The following is a 6,734-nucleotide window of genomic DNA, read 5'->3' as shown; positions in this document are numbered from 1 at the left end:
TGGCATGGCCGTGGCTGTGGCGGGGGCCGGCCCTGTAGCTCTGATTCGAGCCCTAGCCTGGGAAACTCCACATGCCACGGGTGCAGCCCTAAAAAGCAAAATAAGTAAACAAATAAAAAGGCTTTCCCCTACTCCTTGATGACTGCCCAAGACGAAGACGAGACTCCAACAATTTCAAATTTATTCTTCTCATGAAAAAATCCATCCCCAGTTTCCCACTGTGGCTCAGCAATAATGACCTGACTCATATCCATGAGGACCCAGGTTCGATCCCTGGCCTCACTCAGTGGTGGGTTAAGGATCCTGCGTTGATGTGGTGTGGCGTAGGTCAGCAGCTACAGCTCCGATTCCACCTGGGAACTTCCATATGCCGTGGGTTCAGCTCCCAAAAGACCAAAAAAAAAAAGAAAGAAAGAAAAAATCCACCCTCCTAATCAGAAAGCAGCTAGACTAGTTGTTCCCCTGTTTCTCTCAAGATTGAGGAATGTGCAAACTGGGGGAACTGAAGTAGCATCAGCTAATTTGGTTTTGTCTCCTTAAATATGCTGTTGATTTTAACCAAATCGAGTTATTTTATGGAAACAGCAATGCACATGGGCAAGACGGAACCCACACTTCCAGGGTAACCCTGGAACTGAAAATACTTTGTCTGCAGAACTCAAAGAATAGAGATGTGGCCATCAGAGCCGTTTACCAAGTGTGGCTCCTTCACCCGGGAAAACCTGGCTTCCAGCAGCCTGAGCAGCTTATACGGACTGAAGACTAGCCAGCCAGCTTCCAAGTTAGAAATTTCCCTCACACTTTAATTTCTGCTCCAAACCCTGGATCGAACAGAGAGATTTGAGGCTGGCCTCCTTCTCCCCGTCAGTGGACTTAGCAATAAAGCTTGCTTTTCTTGGAAGCCAGTGCCATGGCCAGGGCTGCTCTGCCTGTCTGGCCATGAGCGCGTCTTTGGGGTAACACCTGCGAGTGGAATTGCTGGGCCTCACGGGAGTGCTTTACCTCTTTGTGGAACTCGCCCGCTGAGAGCACAGCAGCCGCACTGCGTCTGCATCCTCCCCGGCGACGTACCAATCTTTCCGCATCCTCGTCAGCACTTGCTGTTGTCTGGGGTTGTAAAAATCACGGCCAGACTCGCTGGCGTGAAGCAGTGTCTTGCAGTTTTGACTGGCACTGGCCTCATGCCTAGAGACGTGGGGCATCTTTTCTTGCGCTCGTTGGTCATTCGTGCGTCGTCTTTGGAAAATAGCTACTCAACCTTTTGCTCATTTTATTGTTTCAAATTTTGTGGGGTAGAGTTGATTTTCAGCGTCGTACTAGCTTCAGGTTTACGGCAAAGTGAGTCCGTTCCCCATACATCCCTTCCTCCTCCCCTTCAGGTGATGAGCCAACTTGCGTCAAACTCCCTTGCTCTGCAGTAGGTCCTTGTTAGTGACCTATTTTATATGCGGGTCTCATCTGTGCAATTCCTCTCTCCCCCTACGGTTTCCCCTTTGGTAACCCCACGTTTGGTTTTGAAATCTCTAGTTTGCTTCTGTCTTATAAATAAGTTCTTTTGTGTCATTTTTCTTCGATTCCACCTATAAGGGACATTGTATGATATTCATCTTTCTCTGTCTGACGTCACTTAATGTGATAATCCCTAGGTCTAGCCATGTTGCTGCAAATGGACTTATTTCATTCTTTTTCGTGGCTGAGTAATAGTCCGTTGTGTATATGGACCACATCTTCTTGATCCACTCCTCTGCTGATGGACATTGAGGTTGCTGCCATGTCTTGGCTATTGTGAATAGTGCTGCAGTGAACCGGGGGGGGGGGGGGCGGGGCTGTGTCTTGTCAGATTATGGTTTTCTCTGGATAGATGCCCAAGAAGTGGGTTTGCTGGATCATATGGTAGCTCTATATCTAGTTTAAGGAAAATCCCTACTGTTTTCCATAGTGGTTGCACCAGTTTATATTTCCACCAACAGTGTAGGAGGGTTCCCTTTTCTCCACAGCCTCTCCAGCATTTACTGTTGACATTTTTTTTTTTTTAAGCGCCACACCCACAGCATTGGAGGTTCCCAGGCTAGGGTTCCAATTGGGGCTACAGCTGCCGGCCTACACCACAGCCACAGCAACGCAGGATCTGAGCCACATCTGCAAACCACACCACAGCTCACGGCAACACCGGATCCTTAACCCCCTGAGCGAGGCCGTGGATCAAACCCGAAACCTCGTGGTTCCTCGTCAGATTCGTTTCCGATGTGCCACGACGGGAACTCTCTGTTGCTGACTTTTTCTTGATGGCCACTCCGACAGGTGTGAGGTGATAGCTCACTGTAGTTGTGGTTTGCATTTCTCTAATGATGAGCAGTGTTGAGCATCTTTTCATGTACTTTTTGGCCACCTGCCTTCTTTGGAGAAAGGTCAGTTTAGATCTGCCCATATTTTGATTGGATGTTTTTCGACATAAAGCTTTGTGAGATGTTTGTACGTTTTAGAGATTAATCTCTTGTCAATTGCTTCACTTGCAAAGACTTGTTTCCCGCTCTTTTTTTTTTTTTTTCTTTTTTTTGAGTGGTTCCATTTGCTGTGCAGGAGATTTGACGTTTAATTGGGTCCCGCTTGTTTGGTTTTGCTTTTCTTTTCATCCCTCTGGGAGGTGAATCAAAGACCTTGCTACAGTCGACGTCGGAGGGCTCCACCTGTTTCCTCGAGGAGTTTTAGACTCTACCTGACCTTATGTTTAGGTCTTTAATCCACTTTGAGTTTACTTTCGTAGTTCATTTTCTCACGGCTGGCTGTCCTGTTTGCCCAGCACCGCTTATTGAAGGGACTGTCTCTTCTCCATGGTATAGTCGTGCCTCCTTTGTCGCCGTTGAGTTGACCGCGGGTGCGCGGTTTCCTCACTTTTCAGGTGAGCTGTTCTCTTGGCTGAATGGAAGGAGGTGTGTCTAGATTGTATTTAGCGCTGGTCTGTGTGGCTGGCAGATATTTTCTGCAATTCCGTCCGTGTGTTGCCTTTTTGGTCCCTTTTTCCATAGTATTTTTGCACCAAAATGTCTAATTTTGATGAAGTCCAGTTTCTCTTTTTTTTTAATTTTTTTTTTTTTAACTTTGGTTGTTTGTCATTTTGGTGACATAGCCGTGAAACCACTTGCAGGTTCAGGTCATGAGGGTTTTATCGTTTTAGCCTTTATATGTAGGTCTTTGATCCATTTTGAGTTAATTTTTATATGTGGTATGAAATCAGGCTCCAACTCCTTTCCTTTGTAAGAGGATACCAGTTCTTTTAATATTTTTAGTGAAAAAACTGTGTGTGTGTGTGTTTCCCATTGTTGAAAATCATTTGAAGTATTGATATGCAGGTAGGTAGATGTGAAGGTTTATTTCTGAACTCTCAAGTTTATTAATCTCTGTATCTATTCTTGTGCCAGTACCACACTGTTTAGATTCTGTAGCTTTGCTGTAAGTTGTGAAATTGGCGTGTGACTCCACTTTGTTTTTTTAAGATTCATGGGGCTAATTTAGCATCTCTTGAAGTTCCATATGAATTTGAGAATTAACTTTCCCATTTCTGCAATAAAAGCCATTGGGATTTTTTTTCTTTTGTTTCTTTCCATTTTTCTAATGGCTAAACCTGCAGCATTTGGAAGTTCCCAGGTCTGGAGTCCAATTGGAGCTGCAGCTGGGGCCAACACCACAGCCACAGCAGCGCTGGATCAAAGCCGTATAGACAAAAAATGCCACAGCTTGTGGCAACAGTGGGTCCTTAACCCACTGAGCGAGGTCAGGGATCGAACCCGAACCCCCATGGAGACGTGGGGTCCTTAACCCACTGAGTCATTACAGGAACTCCTGGGAGTTTTTCTTAATTAAAATACAGTTTATTTACATTGTTGCGTCATTATCCGCTGTATAGTCAAGAGACTCGGTTATAAATACACATTCTTTTTTTGTATTTTTCCCATCACGGTCTGTTCCAGGAGATGGGATATGGTTCCCTGTGCTGCACTGCAGGATCTTGGCATTTACCCGATTTGCATGTAAGAGTTTGCACCTGCTAACGCTAAACCCCCGGTCCCGCCCACTCCCTTTTCTGCCCCTTGGGCAACCACCAGTCTGTTCTCTGCATTTGTGAGTCTGTTTCTATTTCATAGATAAGCTTGCTTGTGCCCTATTTTAGATTCCACGTATAAGTGATATCATAGGATATTTTTCTTTCTCTTTCTGACTCAGTTCGCTTAGTATGGTCAACTTTAGCTGCATCCAAGTTTCTGCCAATGGCGTTATTTCATTCTCCTTTACGGCTGAATAGTATTCCATTGCATATGTGTACCGTGTCTTAATCCATTCATCTGTCAGTGGACATCGAGTTTGTTGCCACGTCCTGGCTCTTGTGAATCGTGCTGCAGTGAACATACTGGTGCATGTGTCTTTTTGAATTACAGTTTCGTCTGGATATACGCCCAGGGGTGGGATTGCTCGATCATGTGATGGTTCTGTTTTTGGTTTTCTAAGGAACCTCCACACCGTTTTCCGTTGCGGTTGTACCAGTTTACATTCTCACCAGCAGTGTAGGAGGGTCCCCTTTCTCCGCACCCCTGCCAGCATTTGTTATTTGTAGACTTTTTAGTGATGGCCATTCTGATTGCTACCTCATTGTAGTTTTGATAATTTGCGTTTCTCTCGTAATTAATGATGTTGAGCATCTTTTCATGTGCCTCTGGCCATCCGTATGTTTTCTTGGGAGAAATGTCTGTTTCAGTCTTCTGCCCATTGCTCGACTGGTTTATTTGGTTTTTGTTGTTGACTTGTATGACTTGTTTGTATATTTGGAGACTAAGCCCTTGTCGGTTGCCTCATTTACAAATATTTTCTCCCATTCTCTAGGTTGTCTTTTCAATTTTTTATGGTCTACTTTGCTGTGCAAAAGTTTGTAAGCTTGCTTAGGTCCCATTGGTTTATTTTTGTTTTTATTTCTATTGCCTTGAGAGACTGACCCGAGAAAACATTTGCACACTTGATGTCAGAGAATGTTCTGCCTGTGTTCTCTTCCAGGAGTTGGATGGTGTCTAGTCTTCTGTTTAAGTCTTTCAGCCGTTTTGGGGGTATTTTTGTGCCGGGTGTGAGGGCGTGTTCCACTGTCATTCATTTCCATGCAGCTGTCCAGGCTTCCCAGCAATGCTTGCTGAAGAGACTCTGTTTTTGCCCATTTTATATTCTTGCCTCCTGTGTTGAAGATTAATTGACAGTGTGTGTATGTGTTTATTGCTGGGCTCTCTATTCTGCTCCACTGATCGGCGTGTCTGTCTGTGTACCCATACCACACTGTTCTGATGACGGGGGCTCTGCAGTATTGTCAGAAGCCTCGGAGAGTTCTGCCTCCTGCTTTTTCCCGTCTCGGGGTTGCTTTGGCAATTCTGGGTCTTCTATGGTTCCACAGAAATTTTCGGATTATGTGTTCTGGTTCTGTGAAAAATGTCATGGGTAATTTGCTTTAATGCTGCAGTTTGCTTCGGGTAGTGTGGCCCTTTTAACAACATTCTTACAAACCAAGAGCATGAGATACCTTTCCGTTTCTTTGCATCGTCTTTAATTTCCCTTATTAATGTTTTCTAGTTCTCAACATAAGTGTCTTTCACCAGCTTGGGTTTATTCCCAGCTATTTTTTAAGTGATTTTGAAAGGCGTGTTTTCTTTACGTTCCCTTGGGATAGTTCGTTGGTAGTGTACAGAGATGCAGCTGACTCCTGAGTGTTAAGCTTGTACCTGCTACCTTGCTGAATTCATTCATCAGTTTGAGTAGTTTTATGTGGAGTTGTCGGGATTTTCTATATATATACGTCATGTCATCTGCATAAAGTGGCGGTTTTACCTCTTCTCTTCAAACTGGGATGCCTTTTATTTCTTTTGTTTGTCCGATTGCTGTGGCCAGGACTTCCAGCACTATGCTGAATAGCAGTGGTGAGAGTGGGCATCCTTGTCTTGTTCCAGATTTTGGTGGGAAGGCTCTCAGCTCTTCTCCATTGAGTACTATATTGGCTGCCAGATAGATTATGTTGAGATATGTTCCCTCTGTAGCCACTTTGGTAAGAATTTCTTTCATAAACGGAGGCTAAATTTTATCAAATGCTTTTTTCTGCATCGGTTGAGCCAGTTGTGTGGTTTTTGACTTTTCTTTGGTTCATCTGGTGTGTTGCTTTGATTTTTGCCTGTTGAACCATCCTTGTGAACTTGGGATAAATCCCACGTGGTTGTGGTGTGCGATGTTTTTTATGCGTGGCTGGATTCGGTTTGCTAAAATTGTGTGGAGAATTTTTGAATCTGTACGTGCACTGAAGACACTGAACACCACTAGAATTTTGAGGAACTGTATGGAATCTGTGGATGCTTCTGGGGACTCCTGCCGTCCTAGCAATTACGTCTTCCCATCTGTGGCACAAACGTCTTTTTATTTGGTCTTCTTGATTGCTTTCAGCAGTGTGTTGTGCTTTTCAGTGTTTATATTTTGCATCTCTTTGGTTAGATTTGTTCCCAAGTATTTTATTCATTTGGATGCTGTTGCAAAGAAAATTATTTTTTAACTTTCCCTTTGGGGCTGTTCACTGATAGGGCGTAGAAATAGACTTGAGTTTTGCGTGTTGTTTGTTTGTATGGGTTTTTTGTTTTTTGTCTTTTGAGGGCCACACCCATGGCATATGGGGGTTCCCAGGCTAGGGGTCCAATTGGAGCTACAGCCGCCAGCTTACA

The sequence above is a fragment of the Sus scrofa genome, chromosome 2, assembly GCF_000003025.6.
Source record: "Sus scrofa isolate TJ Tabasco breed Duroc chromosome 2, Sscrofa11.1, whole genome shotgun sequence".
NCBI classification, from domain to species: Eukaryota; Metazoa; Chordata; class Mammalia; order Artiodactyla; family Suidae; genus Sus; species Sus scrofa.
This window is presented reverse-complemented; position numbering follows the sequence as displayed.